At 48.4% G+C, this 20,438-nt stretch overlaps 1 protein-coding gene across 1 annotated transcript in view; it reads left to right on the forward strand.

Annotated features, from left to right (window-relative positions):
• The window catches only part of LOC139605362 (zinc finger protein 551-like), a 484,882-nt gene that overhangs the window by 305,054 nt on the left and 159,390 nt on the right, over window positions 1–20,438 (forward strand). The gene's annotated exons all lie outside the window — the stretch shown is intronic.

A 20,438-nucleotide genomic window follows, 5' to 3' on the forward strand; every position in this document is an offset into this window, starting at 1 on the left:
GAGAGAGGGTACAGCCCACAGCCTGACCTGTGGTTTTTTCTGCGTGACCATGGGGAAGACATGGGAAGGTGGGATGGAAAACCCACTTCTGTCCTGGCAGCACGGGGGCATCAACTCAAGGAGGGAAACACTAATCGAGGGAACTCCAGTAAAGTGAAGGTAGCCTCAGCCTCCCATGACCGAGCTGCTGAGTATGATCTGTCAGATCCCCTGGAAGGTACCTCTACCATGTATACCCAGGGTTAGAGGGGCCCTGCCTCTAGCCAGGGAGAGGCACGGGAAAACTGGATTTTCTGGACGGTGTGGATCCGATGGCCTGGCACATCAGAACCACAAAAGTACAATGCCTTAGTTGATGCTGGTGTGCAGTGTACCCTGATACCATCAGGACATGTGGGGGCGGAACCTATTTCCTTTGCTGGGGTGACAGGGGGATCCCAGGAATTGACCCTGTTGGAAGCCGAGGTGAGCCTGACTGGGAAAGAGTGGAAAAAGCATCCTATTGTGACTGGCCCAGAGGCCCCGTGTATTCCGGGCATAGATTTCCTCTGGAGCGGCTATTACAAGGACCCAAAGGGACTGAGATGGGCTTTTGGCATAGCTGCTGTGGAGGCAGAAAACATCAAGCAGTTGAACACTTTGCCTGGACTATCAGAAAGCCCATCTGCAGCAGGTCTCCTGAAGGTGGAAGAGCAACGAGTGCCAATTGCCACCTCGACAGTGCACCGCCGGCAGTATCGGACGAATCGAGACGCCGTGATCCCCATCCACAAAATGATCCGTGAGCTGGAGAGCCAAGGGGTGGTCAGCAAGACTCACTCACCCTTCAACAGCCCCATCTGGCCTGTGCACAAGTCTGACAGAGAATGGAGATTGATTGTGGACTATCGTGGCTTGAATGAAGTGACTCCACCGCTGAGCGCTGCTGTGCCAGACATGTTGGAACTCCGGTACGAGCTGGAGTCCAAGGCAGCAAAGTGGTATGCCACTATAGACATTGCTAATGCATTTTTCTCCATTCCTTTGGCAGCAGAATGCAGGTCTCAGTTTGCTTTCACCTGGAGGGGTGTGCAGTACACCTGGAACCGACTGTCCCAGGGGTGGAAGCACAGCCCCACCATCTGCCATGGACTGATGCAGACTTCACTGGAAAAGGGTGAGGCTCCAGAGCACTTGCAGTACATTGATGACATCATTGTGTGGGGGAACACGGCAATGGAAGTGTTTGAGAAAGGAGAGAGGATCATCAGGATTTTGCTCGAAGCCAGCTTCGCTATCAAGAAGAGTAAAGTCAAGGGACCTGCCTGGGAGATCCAGTTCCTGGGAGTGAAGTGGTCAGATTCCAACCGAGGTCATCAACAAAATCACTACAATGTCTCCACCATCCAGCAAGAAGGAATCGCAAGCTTTCCTGGGTGCCATAGGTTTTTGGAAGATGCACATTCCCAAATACAGTCAGATCGTGCATCCTCTCTACCTGGTTAACCCGCAAGAAGAACGAGTTCCACTGGGGCCCTGAGCAGCAACAAGCCTTTGCCCAGATCCAGCAGGAGATGGCTCATGCAGTAGCCCGTGGCCCGGTCAGGACGGGACCAGATGTGAAGAACATGCTCTACTCTGCAGCCGGGAACCATGGCTTGTCCTGGAGCCTTTGGCAGAAGGTGCCTGGGGAGACTCGAGGCCGACCACTGGGATTTTGGAGTCGAAGCTACAGAGGGTCCAAAGCCAACTCCACTCCCACAGAGAAGGAAATCTTGGCTGCCTATGAAGGAGTCCAGGCTGCCTCAGAGGTGACTGGCATGGAAGCACAACTCCTCCTGGCACCCAGTGCTGGGGTGGATGTTTAAAGGAAAGGTTCCCACCACCCACCACGCCACCAACGCTACATGGAGTAACTGGATTGCTCTTATCACACAGCGCGCCCGTATTGGAAACCTGAATTGCCCTGGGATTCTGGAGATAATTACAAACTGGCCGGAAGGTGAGAACTTTGGTCTGACTGATGAAGAGGAACAAGAACCAGTGACACGTGCTGCACTTGGTGGGTAAAGCAGAAAGATGGAGAAAGCCATTGTGTACCACAGGGAAACCTAGTCTTAAGTGAAAACTGTGTGTAAGGTTTCTTTGTGATGCAAATGGAAATAGAAAAAGGGGTGGATAATGTTGAAGATTGCAATGCAAGATGTTTTCAATTACCATCTGTATGGCAGATTATCTTTTGTCAAGTGGGCAGTTTGCTTTATCTCTCTCTTTGAGTGACCACATTCACACCTCCCTTGGGAGAGGACATCTGCTGATAACAGACATTCTTTGTCTGCTGCTGGGGATGTGAGCTGCTGGCATCTTCCCATTGTCATAACCATGTAATGAGACTTGTAATATATGTTAGAAATAATTCATGCTACCAAAGAATGTCTTTTATAAAGATTGTGAAATCCAAACGTGTCTCTGACCACACACGGCCTGAGGGACGGATGTCCATTCAAACTCTAAGATTCCCAGAGACGGCTAGATAAAGTTCGACACTTTAGCGTAAGAATGGACGCTCCCAGCAGGATGATCACCGGTATCTCGAGTCATCAGAAACCGCCTAAGAGCGATCATCGTCCTGCGGATAACATCGATCAAATAGCCAGGGATGCCAGGAACATACATGTGAATACATGGCTTCCCCGGCCTCAATCAACGCTGGCCATCAACCAGGAGACGGCCTTTGTCCAGCTCTGCACAGTGAAAGAACCAACTATGAATGTGAGGAGTTACAAAAGAAATTGGGACTCCTCTGCCTCGGGCACAATAAACTGTATAAAACCTCGTCTCTAGAAGCGGCTCTCATGAACGGGGGAGGATTCGATGCGATAGAGGCTGGATCCAGGTTCACCCAGTGCCGATCCTGGGCTCGGCGCTGTCTCTTTGGCTGTGGTGGTTTTGAGGACCATATTTTGGCTGTGCAAAAAGATAAATCTTTTCGCATTTTTGACAATTTGGCTTTCGATTATCATTTATAACAGACTGATGCTGGAAAACAAACAGCTCGAGGCACGTTCCTCAGCAGTCCCGTCCCATTCATGACTTGTACATAGACCCCCGGCCAGCAATATCTTGGATAACTTTCTTGTGCACAAAATCAATGTTAATTTAAGACAAAATAAAATGGTTTTGAAGTTATCCTCACTTGGGAATCCTAAAAAAAATCATTGTAAGTTTGCACATATATTTCAATATTATATTTAATTTGACTTTAAGCCCACATTTCATCTGAAGCATATTTTAAAGGCATTGTGTCAATAAAGATAGACTTAAATATATGCTTAAATTCTTTCCTGAAATAGGATTTATGCCACAAATTATGCCTTAGACCATTACATTGCAACAAGTCTCTACTTATAATGTATTACCAGTTCTGTTGTCTATTATCCTGCTCCCTTTAATCAGTCTGGAGAGAAAGCTTCTGTGGTAATTTCATCTTTTTTTGTAGATGGATGGAAATTAGAACAGAGGCCATAAGCAGCTGTACAGTGGGGAAATCAGGATTCAGATCCAGGAGCATTTCCTCTAGGTTTTTCAGATTTTTTTCACCTCTTGTAATATCGGTTCCAGCAATTACATAATCATCAAATCATACTGGTCACTTTTGGATGCCATCATCCTCGTTCCCTTGTTTTTGGATCAACACTGCAACCCTTATATAATGGTGTTTTCCTCTTTTCCTTAATAATGTTTCTGACCATAGATCTTTACCATAATACCATTGCAGCCTTCCTTGTACTTTGGTTTTAACCAGCCAAGTTATTTACACTGAACTCTTAATGCAAAAAAACAAAAGGAAATTCCACTGCGTGGATGACAGCCTTGAAATTAAGGACTGGGAGTAAACAAAGCCTTCAATTGAAAACCTTAGCCATTTCTCCTTAATGCACAATGAATTAAGGGCGCTGGGTAAATGCCATCATTCTAATTAGGAAGCATTAAGTGATCTTCTTCATTAATCAGCTCCTTAGTGATTTTCTATGAAATTAGTATTGAATTTTGTATAAAAGCAGTCTTTTTCTTCCAATTTTTCCCACCTGCCTTCACAGTGAGCAAGATGAACCATTTGCTCACATGCCTGTACATCCAAACATATGTACATGGCTACTTTTTCACTGAGTAAATCAAAACAGAGAGGCAAAAGGAGATGGATCCTGTGGCTGACCCACGTCACAGAAACCATGGCATGAAACAGAGCACATGTCCTTTGCCAAACATAGCCATTGGATTCACAATCTGGAATGGCCTCCAAAGGAAAACAAGTTGGGTTGGAGCAACGCCTTCCCGCAGCTCACCGAGTCAGAGGAGCAGAGGGGGTGAGCTGTGATTATCTGAGAGATTCGTCTGGGTCTGGATTTGGTCTAGGATGGCTCCCCGTGCTGAACCGCAGAAAGCATTAGGCAGTGGTGAGGCACAAACAAATATGCTCTTATAATTTTAGAAAAAAGAAAATTCTCTATTAATTTCTGAGTAAGGCTTTCACTAGTTCTCCTCTGCTGTTGTCAAGTTTTTAAAGCTTACTTCATTGTCTATGTCCACGGAATCTTCTTTCCAAATTGTGCATTCCAAGTTAAGCCAGATCCTTTAGGCAAATAAATCCTGTCACAGATCACTGCAGTTCATGTGCTTATGCACATGGCTAAATACCCCAATCAATCAGATATCAGGATCTGTCAATGCCTTTTTTTATCTCTCCCTCAAAGTTTCCATATATTATCTGTAAAAAGCTACTTCATTTCAGCCAGATCTAGAAATCACTGGATAGAGCTAATCAAAGATTCTGACTAAAGGGCAAAATGCAGTTTCACCAACTTCTTGTATCAGATGATTGTTATTTACCTCTGAATCTTAAAAAAATCTTGTCAGAAAAATATACAAAAATTTTTTTCTTAATTTGATTCATTGCTTTATGTCATCCACCAATGACATTTTAATAGGAAAACAATAAACCAGGATTTAGCGCTACATGATATATAAAAATAATAAACAGATTTCATTATTTAATAAATAAATAAATATGATATATCACATTACATGATTTAACCATAGGTTATTTTTTCTCTATACTGCATAGGAATAATCAGTATTCATCTTTTTCTTATCTACATAGGCCTGTGTAGGTTTGCACCAAACTTCAGTTTAATTATGTTTAGGCAAATTGCTGTATTTGGACTGGCAGAGAAATTCTGCCATTTGAACATTGGTTTCCATCTAGATTGCAATGAGAGTTTAAAAGAGAGAAAGAAAATCCAGAGAAATATTTTATAGAGATGTCAATGCAATTTTTTAATGCTGAGAAGTTCCAGTATGGAACAGCCATTTGCTAGAGGATTTTAGAAAAAATGGCTTTCCTACTTTGGGAAGGAAGAAAGGAACTGACACCAATTCCCATATACTTGATCGTGTGTTTGTTACAGATTAGATTTTGCAGCATCTACAAAATGGATTAACTGCCTGAATCCAATTATCTTTCTCAGCAGAAGGAATTGGGGCAATAACATTACAGAAGGGCCCTCCAGCCCAACAGTCCTCACCCAATGCATTTTACATAGGAAAAGGTCCACACTGGCTGTCCTTGCGCAGCTGGAAGGAGCAGTCAGCACAACTGCAAATGTGTGAAATCCACAAATGCTGAATGAAAATAATCAACGGGGGCAATCAGCTGGTCAAACCCTGAGATGGAAAACACAGCTCTCAGAACAAAACCAAATTGGTGTTTGGAACAGGCAGGGACTGTGCAGCACATCCCTGGGAGCAGAATGTGTGCCTGAGAGTTGCCTGTTCCTGGGTGTTTCCAGGACCAACACACCAATGTGCACTAACAGCAACACAGTGGAGAGCACCAGCCCCAGGGCAGCAGAATGGAGCTGGCCCTGAATGCACGGGTGTGCAGTCACCTGTGTGTCTGGGGAGAGGCTGCCCGGCTGCCGCAGCAGGAGCTGCTCCCGCTGCCCGGGGCTGCTCCGGCCCCGCAGGAGCTCTCGGAGCCCCGAGCGGAGCACACGGCATCGAGCCCGAGCTGCTGAGCTCCCATCCCTGCTCCTGACGCTCCGGGATGGGCTCGGATCCGCGGGATGGAAAGAGCTGAGCAGGTGAGACGCCGCTTGGATCCGCGCTTGGGGCACTCGGGACCGCAGGAAAAGTGTCACCGGCAGCTGTCATTTGTTTGGCCATTTGTGTGGTGAGGAACGCATTTGTGTCTGAGCTCAGCCTTATTTGGCTGTGCCATATCTGGGAGCACAAAAACTATTTTTCATGAAGGTAAGAAAATGGTTTGATTGTTATCTTATGTGCACATGATGCTAAATGTAAACACTCCCTATTTTACATACCAGAGGCGTGCCTTAAAGAACCTATGACTTTGCAGATATTATTTCCATAATTTTATATCTTTCAGAGGAAGCAGCACAGTTCATCTGAACTAAGTCCTTCCTTACACTTCAGAGAAAAAACAGGGTGTGTGAGAGCTCTGCTAGCTGGGAATGCATGAATGGAAGAATTTTAGGACACTGCTATGGAAAGTGCAGACTTTTAACCACGATTTAGGGAAAAGAGCTAGTAAGTATGCTCATTTATGAAGGTAAGTACCAAAATCTGAATTTTTCCTGTATTATATTGAGCCCCCAATATGTTTTGTAATTGCACTTTTCTCTGTATTTTTTCATGCAGATGTCACTGGCAGTGACATGCTCTGTGCTAAGTGCTGGATTGGATGGTTGGCTGGGGAGATGCCTTTAGTTTTATGGCATACAGGGGTCTAGGGAGGGTGTGCGGGTGTCCCTGTGCCCTGGCACCAGCTGAAGTGCAGGAGCACTTCCAGGGCTGCCTCCAGGCATGATGAGCTGGAGTTAAAGCTGTGCCTTCTGCTGAGCAGCTGATACCACCTCTGACCATGAACAGCTGGGCCTGATCTCATAAATAGAGCTTTCTTCCTTTCTTACTAAGAGCCAGAGTCTGATAAAATGGGTTCTTCATCCTGCTGTGATCAGTGAAGACAGGGTTCATTTCCAGAAATTTCCCGCTTTCTCTGCTTTGTACCTGCCAGCTACATCAGCCATAATGTCCTGCTGCTCAGCTTCCTTGAGAGAAGCTGGCATTTCATTGGAAAAGGGCTCTTCACTAACAGTTGGACTCACAAGTGGCTCATTGATGTCCCTCTAATTCCCAAGTTGTTTCCCATCTACAGTTGCCTTTTAGGGATAGACCCTGATGCTCCTCTGATTTCTGTGGGATCCTCTTTGCCTACCACTTTCAGGAATGAGCTAGAAGAGGCAAGTCAAGCTTCAAGGGAAGGACTTGTGTTTCCTACTTCATCCTGGGTCACTTAATTTGAAAAGTTTTAGACTTGGATTTTCCACAGTGAATTGTCATTGGCCCAGACTTCAAATTCTCTCAGCACATTCATGTTTTCAACATGAAAGTTTTTACACTCCAAAATAGTCTCTTTCACAGAATTTTAGTAAAAAAAGAAATGGGTGAAGAGCCCTCCACTTAATGCTTTTGCTTCATGAAAATTCCATATTGATCCAGAATAAAGTGGATTTATCTGGATACTCCTGGAAACTCCATGCCTTCTTTCTGCCCTTCTGCAGGAGCACTGCGGGGTGGGACGGTCGGGACGGACGGAGACGAGAGATCTCTGCAGCCAGGCCGTGGAACCTGCGGCTCATTGCAAAGGGCCTGGGTGCAGGGCCCTGCTTGGAGCTGCCAGGCACAGCTCGGAGCAGGCCCGAGAGAAGGGAGGGGCAGAGAGGATGAGAGGGGGAGAGAGTAAGAGGGGAAGAGCGTAAGAGAGCGAGATTCCCGCTACAATACAATAAATCTTCTTCTCTGTTGAATAGTCTAATTCTCACTAACCAATCTAGTCCAAGATACAAATCCTATAGCATTTACATCCAGCCTGTAAGAATCATTACATTACCATACTGTGTTACATTTTAAACCCTAAAAACTCCTCTTTGGACCCCTTCTGCTGAGCTAGTAGGGTCTGCTCTGAACCTTGGACCTGCCTGCAAGCAGAGGGAATTGTTTCCTCAAAAGGGGATTACCTTCAGTTGGGCCACACCATTGTTTTCCAGCTGTTCACTAACTAAGGTATCTCAAAGCTTGCTTTCTTTCAACCTTGCTTATAGTTTCTATATTCTCAAAATCTTTTGCCAGACAACCATATTTATAAGGCTTTCCTGTTTCATCTTCCTCAATACCCTTCCTTTCCTCAATACAAGGAATACCAACATGTTTGTTTGAAGATCATGCATTTAGTAATGCAAGTTAGTTAAAATCATCTGATCTGGAATCCCTTCCCCACTTCAAAACCCACACACTTCATTTTTGACTCCAGCTGCAGCAGACCTAGACATCTCTTTCACCTGCTTTCTCTGTTGTAATTGACCAGCCCTTTCTCTCTTTGACTACTGATTTGGTCAAATAAAACTAAAATGCAATGATCCCTTGAAACATGGTGCTCTAGTCAGCATATTTCCTATTTTCCCATTTATTAGGCAACAAGACTTCATTCTGACAGGTAATAAATACAGACCTTCAGCTTTAAGAGGCAGAGGACATGAATTCCATTCAAATGGGCTCCTTCATATTTAGTTTCTCTTCAGAATGACTCATGAACCGTTTCAAGTTTGGATAAGCAATTAATGCATCAGTGACTAACACACAAGGAAGAGATGATTGTGAGCAAGCAAATAATGGCTTGCTTAGCCACACAGCAGGCTCTGCACTTTTGAAAGAGAATTTCATTACATTTTGTGAGTTTTAAAGAAGCAAATGGAGAACAAAAGTCTCTATATGTTTGGAAGTATCATATATAATTCTGCAAGTGTTCATGTGAGAATCTACAGAGTATCCTGCTTAATGATACATGTAGTTGTGCAGTTTTTTTATTTGTTCATGGGTATGTTTGTGTCAATAACCACATGGAAAGGAATTTTTCTTACATCTTGCAGGAATATTTAAATGGGATGAATATTCATGCTCTAAGCTCTGTGGGCTGTGGCAAGAACACTAATGCCTATATAGCAAGGTTTCCTTTTACAAAACTCTTTTTTCCTACTCCTTTCCAACTTGTTCCCTGCTCTGCTTGGGTCAGCAGAGCAGAGCCACTCTGCCTCCACCTGGAATTTGTCTGTCCCTTTCTTCTTCCTGTTCCAAAATCACCCTTAATCCCTGCCTCCCACAGCTCTGCTCACTGACAAATAAGTGCAGCACCAACCAGTTCATGGTCTCCACACCTGTGCATTATTTGCTGCCATTCTGCAGAACCCAGTGGAGATGTGTGGGCTTTGCTACCATTGGTGGATTTCTGTATTTTCACATCTCCACAATTGTCATGGATTTAATGCTGCTTCTGCTCCTGAAGTCTCTCTATGTCCATTTATCTGCTGCTATTGCTCAGGGTCCCCAGTGCTTTTCAGCTGGAGCAGAATTGTTTTAGCAAACACCTGTGTGAATGCTCGTGCAGATACAGTGTAATAGGGGCTTAAGAGAGCTGCATCATACAAAACAACATCAGTGGGCATTTTTAGGAGAAGCTGAAGAAGAGGGGATGTAGCTCTTACACACTGGACAACAGCTCTAAGTGCCTTTTGTCACAGAGCACCCTGCAGATCATCCTGTGCTCCTTTGTGCTCGGCCTGAGGTGCCAGTGCTGCTCTCTGGGCTTGTGCAGAGCCAAGGAGATCCCCGTGGAGGCCACTCTACAGCCTCATGCATGCACAAGAACTTTAGGACACATTTAAGCCTCACACACATGCAAAAAACCCAAACCAAACGGAAACACCAGAACAAACTCTGAAAAACACCAATCACTTGTTTTTAAAATTTTAAAAGTTTAATAATAATAAAATGGTTATAAAAAAAGTCATACAATTAGAGAAGTAATAATTTGGAAATTTGAATTAGGACAATATGAGACAACAAATACAAAGAGTTACGGACGTCTGGGTACCTTTTTCTGGGCAGCAAAAGCCCGAAAAAGGACACCCGTTAACACAGGATTAACCCTTAAAAGCAACAGCCTGTTGCATATTCATACACTTCATACATGATGCATAAATTCCATTCAAACACAGGATTCTGTCTGGTCATCGTCAACTTCTTCCTGAGGAATACTAACAGCGCCTTTGAGGCGGGAAGAAGTTCATTTCTTCTGATAAGAGGGCCATAAATCCTTCTTCTCTGAAAGATTTAGGTGTCCTGTGGCTGCTATCGCACTGAGAGCCCTTCCTTTAAAAAAAGTATCCTACATAGCATCGTTTCTATTTTAACAATTTTTATAACCTAAAACTGTATTTAACACAGTACTTAAGAGAATTAATACAGCATTACTTTCTAACACAAGACATATAACATTCATTTTAATATTTGCAAAAAGCCAATCATAAAATACATGCATTTTTCACAAAACCAAAAAACCCATGGAAATTTGTTTCCAAGTTATAATCGATTGTCTCTTGTCACCTCCATTCTGTTTTCCAAAGCAGTGTCAGTGTTCAGACAGAAGGACAAAGAGAGGTTTTAGCAGGACTGACCAAGTTTTGGAGGGATGGAGCTGCTCTCCCCCATCAGAGCCTGCTGGCTCTGCCTTTCTGTCTGGATGGGCGGCACAGCCGCGGCCATGGCAGAGCAGCCTCCTGTGCCCCCGCAGTGGGGCTCAGCAGCACTTTAAGCCACTCTCACCCTGCACTGCCCAAGGGCTGCTCTGGCAGCATCCTCAGCTCTCTCTTGCCCCTTTCCCTCCGTGCTGCCCTGGCAGCTGAAAGCCCGGCTGGCCCAGGGGGGTCTGGGCTCTCAGCCACAGTTGGGTTCTGCTGCTCCAAGCCTGGAGCTGCCACGCTGGGGAACCCACAGCTGAGAGCTTCCCTGGAGTGCAGCAAACAGAGGGCCTGACACGAGGGGAAAGGGCCCTGAGGTCAGGCCAGAGATGAAGGAAAAGGGAAATGGCAAAGGAGAGAAGAGAAAATTCACAGGGCTTGAGAGCTCAATCTTCCCTGCAAACTTTGCATACAAGTCTGGATTCCCAAAAGATCACTGGTGTCTGAGTTTATTATGAAATAAAAGAGATTAAAAAGAATATTGATTAGTTGCTTATTGGCTATTCTGAGCACTGATGATTTTGGGATCGGAAGGAAAATGGAGTATGTGACCCTGCTATTAAAAAAAGATACATATGCATATAAAAATGTAGGAATCAGAAACACAACATAAAAAATCAAAGATCAAACTAATTCTGGCATTTCCTCATTTTGAAAGTAAGGAATCTGAGCTACAGGTTTCTAAAATCCTTGCAGGTACTTTTATATGTAATACAAGCATACAAGACTTCAGAATGGCATTTTCAAAAGCACTGTGTCTTCACCATGTTCTAGCAGTTTTCCAAACAGTTGGAGACAAGAAAATATCAAAGTTCTGGAACCTCTCAAGTCCTTTCATCTCAGTCTAATCCTGAAAGAAAAATCTAAGTTATTGTCTTCTGAATAATAGGTATATTATATTCTATTAGGGAGACATTTGCCTTGTTGGTTTTTTTTTAATCAGCTGTCCAGTACTGGGAAGAAAACAAGATCTTTCTGGAGGCCTAGAATGGTAGCAGAAAGAAGAATTTTAGAGACTCCATTTAGAGCTTCATTTTTCTTACTGGTTATTTTTTCTGGAATTGCCTAGCCAAAACCAGCCAGAATTGCTCTAATAGACTGATTTCTTCCAAGAGAGTAAGAAGGAGAGGAAAATACAGGTCAGTCAGCCTTGCCTCCATCCCCTGACAGGTGATGGAGTAACTAATCCTGGAAACCGATCCAAACAAACGGAGAAGAAGTTGATTGGGAGTGATGGTTAAGCTACGTGATGCCCGTGATAGGACAGCCAAACGGATGGATATGGGTGGAGCAATGCATGATGTCTACCCCAGCTTTCCCCAAGCCTTTGAGACAGTCTCCTACAGCATCCTTAAACACAAACTGCCAGAATGCCCAGCGAGGAAGGCTGAAAAATGGATGAGGACTGTCATCAGTGGCACAAAGTAGAGCTGGAGGCAAGTCACGGGTGCTCTGAGCCCCAGGGGCTGATGCTGGGGCAGATGCTCTTTAATGTCTTCATTCACGGCCGGGCTGGAGGAGCAGCTCATCCTCAGCAAGTCTGCAGACAAAACAAAGCTGGCAGGAGCAGCTGAGAGCCCAAATGATTGCGCCATTCAGAGGGACCTCGGCAGGCTAAAGAAGCGGCCTGAGGGGAATCTGATGGAGTGCAAGGATGGGAAATGAGAAGTCTGGGACCTGGGCAGGAATAAGCGCAGGCATCAAGAGCTGCAGGAGGCTGACTGCGAGAGAAGCGGCTGTTTTCTCTTCCTTGTCTTGCTGGTTGGGGGTTGTACCGCAGGGCCAAGGCAGAAGGATGCCTGCAGGCAGAGAAAGAGGGGGTTGGCAGCTGGCCCTGCCGAGCCGAGCGCGGCCAGCCCCGGAGCCGCCCCGCCCGCGCTGTGCCCGCAGCCCCGGCTCTGCCGCGCTCGTCCCCGCCAAGTCCGGCCCGCGCCGGGGCCGCGCTGGGCGCGCGCGGGCCCGAGCGCAGCGCCCCCCTCAGGCCGCGCGCCGCCGGCGCAGCCGCGGCCGTTGCGCTGCGGGCGTTGTGGCCACAGTCGGCGATGGACGCCATGGCGGAGCTGCCGCTGCCCGCCGGGCTCAGCGCCGGCACCTTCCCCGCCAAGCTCTGGCGCCTGGTGAACAGCCCCCGCGTCCGCTCCGTGCGCTGGGACAGCCGCGCCCAGGGGCTGCTCATCGACCGCTGCCTCTTGGAGCGAGAGCTGCTCAGCTCGGGCCACGCCCACAGGGGCCGTGGCCATGGGCCGGCCCCGGTGCCGCACACCTTCAGGGCCACGCAGTTCCGCAGCTTCGTGCGGCAGCTCTACCGCTACGGCTTCCGCAAGGTGCCGGGCTGGGTGGGCTCGGCTGCGCCGGGCGATGCCGGGGCCTGGCTCCACTACTGCAACCCCTGCTTTCGCCGCGACCGCCCCGACCTCCTGCTCCGCATCAAGCGCCGCAGCGCGGCCAACAGGCAGCGGCCGGCGGCGGGCCGGGAGGGCCGCAGGCGCCCGCCCTGTGGCTCCCGGCAGCTGCCCGGGCCGCGGCCGCTGCCGGACGGGCGGCGCGGGCGCGGTCGCTTCCAGCCGCTGCCCAGGGAGCGGCCGCCGCTGCCGGCCGGGCGCCCGCCCAGCGGCTTCCTCCTGCTGCACAGGGAGCGGACGCTGCCGGACGGGCGGGAGCTGCGCAGCCCCCGGCCCGGCCGCCTCCAGCAGCCCCCCGGCGAGCGGCCGCTGCTCGCCCGGCGCCCGCCCTGCGGCTTCCACCTGCTGCACAGGGAGCGGCCGCTGCCGGCCCGGCGGGAGGGGCCGAGCCGCTTCCAGGAGCTCTACGGGGAGCGGCCGCCGCCCGCCGAGCGGGAGGTGCTCGGCATCCCGCCCTGCCACTTCCTCGGGCTCCACGGGGAGCGGCCGCTGCCGCTCGGGCGGGAGAGGCCCCGCAGCCGCTCGCAGGAGCTCTACGGGGAGCAGCTGCCTCCGGCCGAGCGGGAGGTGCTCGGGCTCCAGCCCTGCAGCTTCCAGCAGCTCCACAGGGAGCAGCAGCCCCCGGCCTACGACGCACGAGGTAGGAAAAGAGCTGTAGCCTTGTTTTTCCGAAAGGTCGTGAAAAGTGACCGTTTCAAGTCGTTTTCCACAAGGCTCTGTCATTCTCGGCCAGAGGCTGTCAAGCCTACTAGCAAGGGGCACCTAGGAGGCCGAAAGATTCTCTGCCTGCTTTGCCTGTGTGCTTCCCGTCATGTTTGATCCACAGCAGCACCAGAGCTCTGTGTCCCACAGCCACGTTGTGGAGCCTGACCAATGTGTTTGGATTCTTGCAGCCAGCCCGGGCACTTCAGGGCCCAGCGCTCCCGCTGGCAGTGCAGCTTGTGCAGCATGGACGGCCTCCAGCTCAGCACAGAACGCGCCTGGGGAGGAGGAATGGCCACCAGCAGATCTAGGCCTTGCCGTAGAGAAAATGATTCGGGAGATCAGGAGGTCCCTGTCTGAAAGATCTCCCTCTGCTCAGGTAATTCCATTGGATGGGGATCAAAGGGGCTGGACTGAGAGCTTTTGAACCTTGTGACACGGTTGAGAAGCAAAGGCTTCTTTAATTGAACTTATTTCATTATTATTTACTTATTGAATTATTCTTGGTTAAGAAAGATTTTTAAAAGAGGGGATGAAGAAGAAACGAAGAGGTTTTACTTGCTGGGAAAGAGGAGAAGAGTGTTTGGGGAATTGGCACTGAAGGCCAAGTGTCCCGTGCAGGGAGGGGCATGCCAGAGGTGCCTCTGTCCCAGCTGCAGCAGATGTGGGCTGTGCCTCTTTGGGGTGGGAAGGCCAAGGCAAAGCAAGGGCTGGGCTGCAGCTGCTGCTGCTGTTGTTAGTGTTCAAAAACACACAATCACATAAGCGATTATATGCGGTGCTTTTTATTTAAGAGCTCTGGGAATTGGGGTAGTTTCCACCCAAATCTGATTCCGACCATACATTCGAGGTGAACGTGTTTTATACTCTATCGTTTTGTAACTTTCATGTTAATTATTAAACTTATATTGTTCTATTGTAGGCACAGATTTCAGCTAAACATAGCTTCTCATGGTTCCCCCTTAAATTTCTAACATAGTTTCTCATGATTCTTCTTATGATTATACAATAATTATATTTAGTTACTAAACAATCATCACATCTAACAATTATATCATTTATCCTACTGCTTACGCAGGTGCAGTGATCTGAGAAAACACAAAGCCCAACGTTTTCAAAGTCTATCTTTAACATTTTCCAGGGCTCCACTATCACTGTGTGAGCCCTGCCGTGCGTGTAGGCGCTCCCAGAGCCGTGGCTGGGGCTGGGCTGCAGCTGCAGCTCTCTGTCCTTTTGCAGATTATGACACGTGTTGGCCAAAGAATGTCTCTCTTTCTGTTGATGTGCTGATCCATTGCCTACAGTACATTTGTGATTATGACTCAAGGGGTGGAGTGGGATTTTTTGGATTTACCAATACCTTATTCTCAAGTGGCATGACTTTTGTCTTCTGTAAAGTCACACATAGCAGTTTAGAGAAGCATTTTATTCCATAAGAAAAGGACACATTGCAGGCTCTGAACCATCTTTAGAATCTTTAGTGTTCTGATGGATAAGCTATGGCAGAAGAGATGAATATTCTGAAACTGGTCATAGTGAGAATATCTTTGTGTCCAAAGGTAATTTGCTTCATGGTGGACATTTACTTCCTCAGTGGAATAGAAACACTACTTGGTTGTCTGGCTTTTCCTGTCTTTTGGGTTGTTTTTTTTCCCTACCCTAACGACGTACAGATTTTTGCCACTGATCACCAATGTGATCCTGGCAATACCCAGGGTGCATAAATGTTTGCCTGGATGACACCCATGGGGCAGCAGCAGAGGGCTCCGAGAAGCAGCACCTTGTGATGGGTTGTGTGAGCGGTTGGCTGGGGGTGCTGAGACTCCCAGGCAGAAATGTGTGCTTTGCCTGTGGGTTTGCAGCACACAGCCCTGGGCAGGGCTGGGAGCGAGCTCTGCCCTTGCTGGCAGCCGTGCTGGCAGCAAGGAGAGCCCCTGGCTTTGTGCTGGCTGATTTCTCACAGCTCTGGGATAAGGCAGGCTCAGAGCGTGGGGGCACGTCCCCTCACTTGGTGTCTTCTGCTTTTCTGTGTTCGTGTTTTGTCTCAAAGGTCATTTTGGAAGAGCTTCAGTTTCACCTTGGCCCCCTGAATCCTGAGTTTAAAAGGCTTGTCATGTGAACCGTGGGGGCAGTGTTCCCTCCTCTGTGCTCCATGTCCTTTGGGAGTGGAGAAGGAGAGTTATTGTATCCCTGATATGATTCCAGCAAAATAGTCAGTGATCTTTGGGTTCCTTTCTTTCTGTTTTTCTGCTCAGGACAATGTTGGTGCTGCCCCTGATTCTTCAGGAGGGGAGCCTGTGAACAGAGCTGCAGCAGAGGAAGCTTCATCTGGCACCGAGAGCTGCAGGAACAGTTCCCAGGAGCCCCAGGAGCCTGGTAAGGACAGAGCCCACACTGATTTAGAGAGCTGTGAGATGGCTGCTCTGAGCAGGGTTGGTGCTTCCTGGTGCCTTGAGTTCAAATCCTGCACTGGCACAACCTCCCTGAGCCCTGCCCTCCACGCTTCTCCAGAGGCTCTGACACTGAGTCCTCTGCTGTGGCAAGAGAGCAGGGAATAAACCCGACCTTGTGGGAGTTGTGTCACCAAGCCGGGTGTCCCAGTTTTGTGCTGAAGTGGGTGGATAAATTTGCTGCAGGGTGCCAGGGGAGGCCAGGCTGAGCGACTCTTGAAGGAACAGGGGGAAAAAAGAGCAAAACGTCAGGGTAGAAGTCCAAATCACTGACTAAATGTAATACCAGTCTGCTGGTATTGGGCCTGACCCACAAGAAAAACAAGGAGCACAACATCAGAGGCCAACCAATAGAAAAATCACAGTAACTCCAGTATCAGAAGGAAAAGCTGGAATGCCCCCTGATTAGGGAGGCCTAAGAGGAGAGAGGGAGCACTGTGGATCCATTCCTTAGCCAAGCTGGTGCAGCCTGCAGGCCTCGTAGGGAGCTCTGTCCCTCCCAGCCCTTCCTGCCAGAGCTGATGGTCGAGTTGGAGCAGCTGCTGCTGACTGCAGAGGGCAGTTTGTAGATGCCAGGTAATGGAGCTGGTTCATGACTCAGCTCCCAGCACCTTCAGCTTCAGCCATTTCAGTGAGGGCTGAGGTCTCTCTGTCAGCTCAGAGAAAGAACAAGGCTGGGCTTCCTTGTGGCAGCTGGGACTGTCTGTGTTTCAAGCTCTCCTGGGTGCCCTTTGCACTGCGGGGGCTGAGACTTTATCAAGATACTTCAGTGTTTTGAAACACACTTTTGAACACTTGGAATGGTCCCTGTTCTTTTAAGGTAGATTGCTTCAAATTGCCAAGTGAGAGTCTGCCTTTCAGGCCATCTTGGACAGCCCCTGGTTGAAGGACAATTGCTGCCCAAGGGAAAGGTGCAGAAGGGCCAATATTGACTGAGCGTTGCCTTTGCTTCCCAGATGCCATCTGACCAACATCTCCAGGAGGGCTGCCCTGCATGGCAGGAAGAGACAGGGGAGAGCCTGTGACCATCGGGCAGGTAGAACTCCTCTGTTTGTAGATATGTTTATAGATTTCTAGGGTTCTATTTATTAGTGGGTATAGTTCCATTTATAGATGATAGTGTTCTATTTATATGGACATAGCTTGATAGATCTGTATAGTTAAATGTGGATATGTATATAGTTATAGATGTGATATAATTATATTTTATTATATATTTACATTTCTAGATTTTCAGAGTTAGATTTTTATATGTGCAGAGTAAAATATTTATATATATATATACATATGTATGAAGTTACATTTATGAATGTGTATAGTTATCTAGTAAGAGGAATAGGAATGTTTAGGTGGAGAGATGGATGGATAGATTGCTGTTTGTGTAGGCCTAGGTTGCATTTTTAGCTCTTTGCCCCCTCGGCTGCCTTTTTCACCTCTTGCTTTTGCCCCGGTGCTCCCTGTGTCCCCTGTCCCTGTGCTGGGTCCGAGCTGGCGGCCGGGCCGGGCGGAGCAGCACTTCCAGCCCCGGCTGTCCCTGGAGCGGTGGGAGCTGCCGCTGGCCCCAGGCACTGTCCCCTGAGGAGCTGCTGAAGGACGGTGAGACAGAGGGGGCTGAGGGGCTCAGGGGGCGCTGAAGGGACGGTGACCCTGAGCTGCTGCTGGGGCTGAGGGCTGTGGGGCAGCCGAGGGCCATGGTGGCACTGAGGTGACAGGCAAGTGGCACAGGCTGGCAGGGTGGTGGGTCTCAGGGGACGGGATGGGTCAGAAGGGACTGAGGGGGGTGAGAGGACTGGGAGGGGCTGAAGAAACTGAAGGGGGCTGGGGCTTCACCGAGAGCATGGCGGGGCTGAGGGGATGGAGGGGGCCAGCAGGGAGCACAGAGGGCTCTGGGACTGCAGCTCTGCCAGGCCTTGGAAGCAATTCCAGAGCCTCCACTTTTGCCACAGCTGCCATGAAGACCTTGAGGACAGCCGGAGACTGACGGGAGCCAGCAGGGAGGAGCTGAAGGCCAGCAGCAAGAGCAGTGAACGGGGACCTGCTGCTGCCAGCCTGGAGAGAGCCCGGGTGAGGCCACAGGCTCGGGGAGGCAGGTGGGGCTGAGGGTGCCGTGGGCTGTGGCCGTGGGCACTGCCCGGCGGGGCAGGAGCGGGCCCTGCCCGTGCTGGGGCTGCTCAGCGCAGCTGCCCCGGCCGGCACAGGGGCTGTCCTTGGGCAAGGCAGCTGTGCCGGCAGGGCCGGGAGCTGTGCCGGCTCTGCCGGGCTGCCGGGGCTGCGGGACAGTCCCGCCGCGGCTGCGCTCACCACAGCCTGGCCCGCTCGGCTGCTTTCTCTTTCTGACCCCCCTGGGAGGCTCTGACATTTCCTCTTCCCTGATGGAAGTGCAGCTGCTGCCAAGGGAAACGTCCCCATACTCACTCAGTGTTCCCTTTGCTTGCCAGATGTTCCATCTGCTGTCGCTGTCCAGGAGAGCTGCTCTGCACGGGAGGAGGAGACCGAGCGAGAGGCTTTGAAGATGGGGCAGCTGGGGTCCCTCTGCTTCGAGTGCTGTTTAAAGATACACAGACTTGAACGTAGCCATGGTTTATTATATGTGTATTTCCATATGTGGGCTGCTATTTGTATGTGTTTATTTCCATGTGTATATTCTTATATTTATGTATATTTATTTTGTAATGAATGTATGCTATGTGTATATATATATATTTTTGAAATTATATATATGTGTATAAATTTATCTATGTAGACATGGATATTGTTATATCTGTGTTAATTTCTATTTCCTGTGGGTAAAGTTGTGTAGGTATCTCTTTTGATACAATTTTTGTTATATGGCTTTTAAAATAGGAATATTGGTATTTGTATAGGTATATAAGTCTATTTTTATATGCATATTTATCTGTTTCTGGATGTAAGTCTATTTACATATCTATGGAGATATTTTTGTATTCCTAGATGGGCTTAATCCTTGTAGTAATATGTAATAAATTAAGTTGTTAAACACCTAATTGATCTTAGTGTATAGTGCGTTGTTGTGGTGGTTGGCAATAAATTAACTGAAGTCGGTATTTGTATATTATTACATAGAAAGGTTGTAATAATAGAATAAATTCCTGTTTTTAACCTAAATTGAGATTTGTATAGTTCTGTATTGTCGGCGTGGGTGTAGCACTTTGTAATAAATGACATTTTTCAGCTGCAATTGATTCTCGTGTATTTGTGGATCAGCAGTGCGGCTGTAGCAATCTGCAAGAAATGCCATTTGTCAGCTGCGATGGGTGTTGTGTGATTTGTGCTACCCAAAGCCATGAGCAGATGGAAATGCTGGAGGATTTTGGCCATGCAAGTCTCCGGCCATGTCCAGCACATGCCCCACCTGCACTCAGGCTGGGCAGGGGAAGCGCAGATTTGGGCTGGCAGCAGAGCCCCACCTTGGCTCAGAACTCGCTGCAGAGGCCTCTGAGAAAATTCCGGGGCTCCACTGAGAGCAGAACTCCAAGCAGGAGCAACCCTGGCAGGAGAAATCATTCACAATGAAAAAAAGAGAGAAAATGTGGCCAAGCAGATGTGGGGATACTCTGTGAGGCTGATAAAATGCTCTGTACCACCCCTGCCTGGGCACGTCTTCTGCAAGAATGTTTTGTTAAAAACTGAACACCTCCCATGAAATACAGATTGCACTTTCCCCTTCACTTACCTTGCTGTGTGAGTGGAGACACTCTCTCCTTAGCACTGAGAATTTTTGCCCTTCAGCACCTCACATTTAATCAAAGATGATGTACTACCACTTGGCACCATCAATGAAAACAGCCCTGCCCTCGTGGCAGCGTTTGCAAAGTCTTCCCTCCTCCTGTCCCCACATCTGACAGACGGAACCATCCCCTCCTGTCCCAACTGTGCCTGAGCTGAGTGAGGGCTCCAGGAGCTCAGGAGGCTGCAAGAGCACCGCACGTGGGAAGGTTTTGCAAAGCTTCCTAAGCACCAGTAACCTCTGGGTTTGCCAGTCTTCCCCTGCAATATTGTCCTACTCAAGAATGATCTTGGAGGACACTGTACCTCCAGCTTACTCAAGTGAAGTTTGTTTTCTTCAAGGCTTGAATAGAGGAAAATGAAACTTGTGGTTTTTAGAGTGAAATTTGGGGGTTGGTGCAGCTGGGTTTGCTCCACCATTTGCTGAGGAAAGTAGGGTAAAAGGTTTAAATTGCCAGCAGAAGCTGACTACCAGCCCACACAGAGCTGAATGAGGCCCAGGT

The sequence above is a fragment of the Agelaius tricolor genome, unplaced genomic scaffold (genome assembly GCF_023055355.1).
Source record: "Agelaius tricolor isolate 1412-34295 unplaced genomic scaffold, bAgeTri1.0.p SCAF_65, whole genome shotgun sequence".
In the NCBI taxonomy this organism is placed as follows: domain Eukaryota; kingdom Metazoa; phylum Chordata; class Aves; order Passeriformes; family Icteridae; genus Agelaius; species Agelaius tricolor.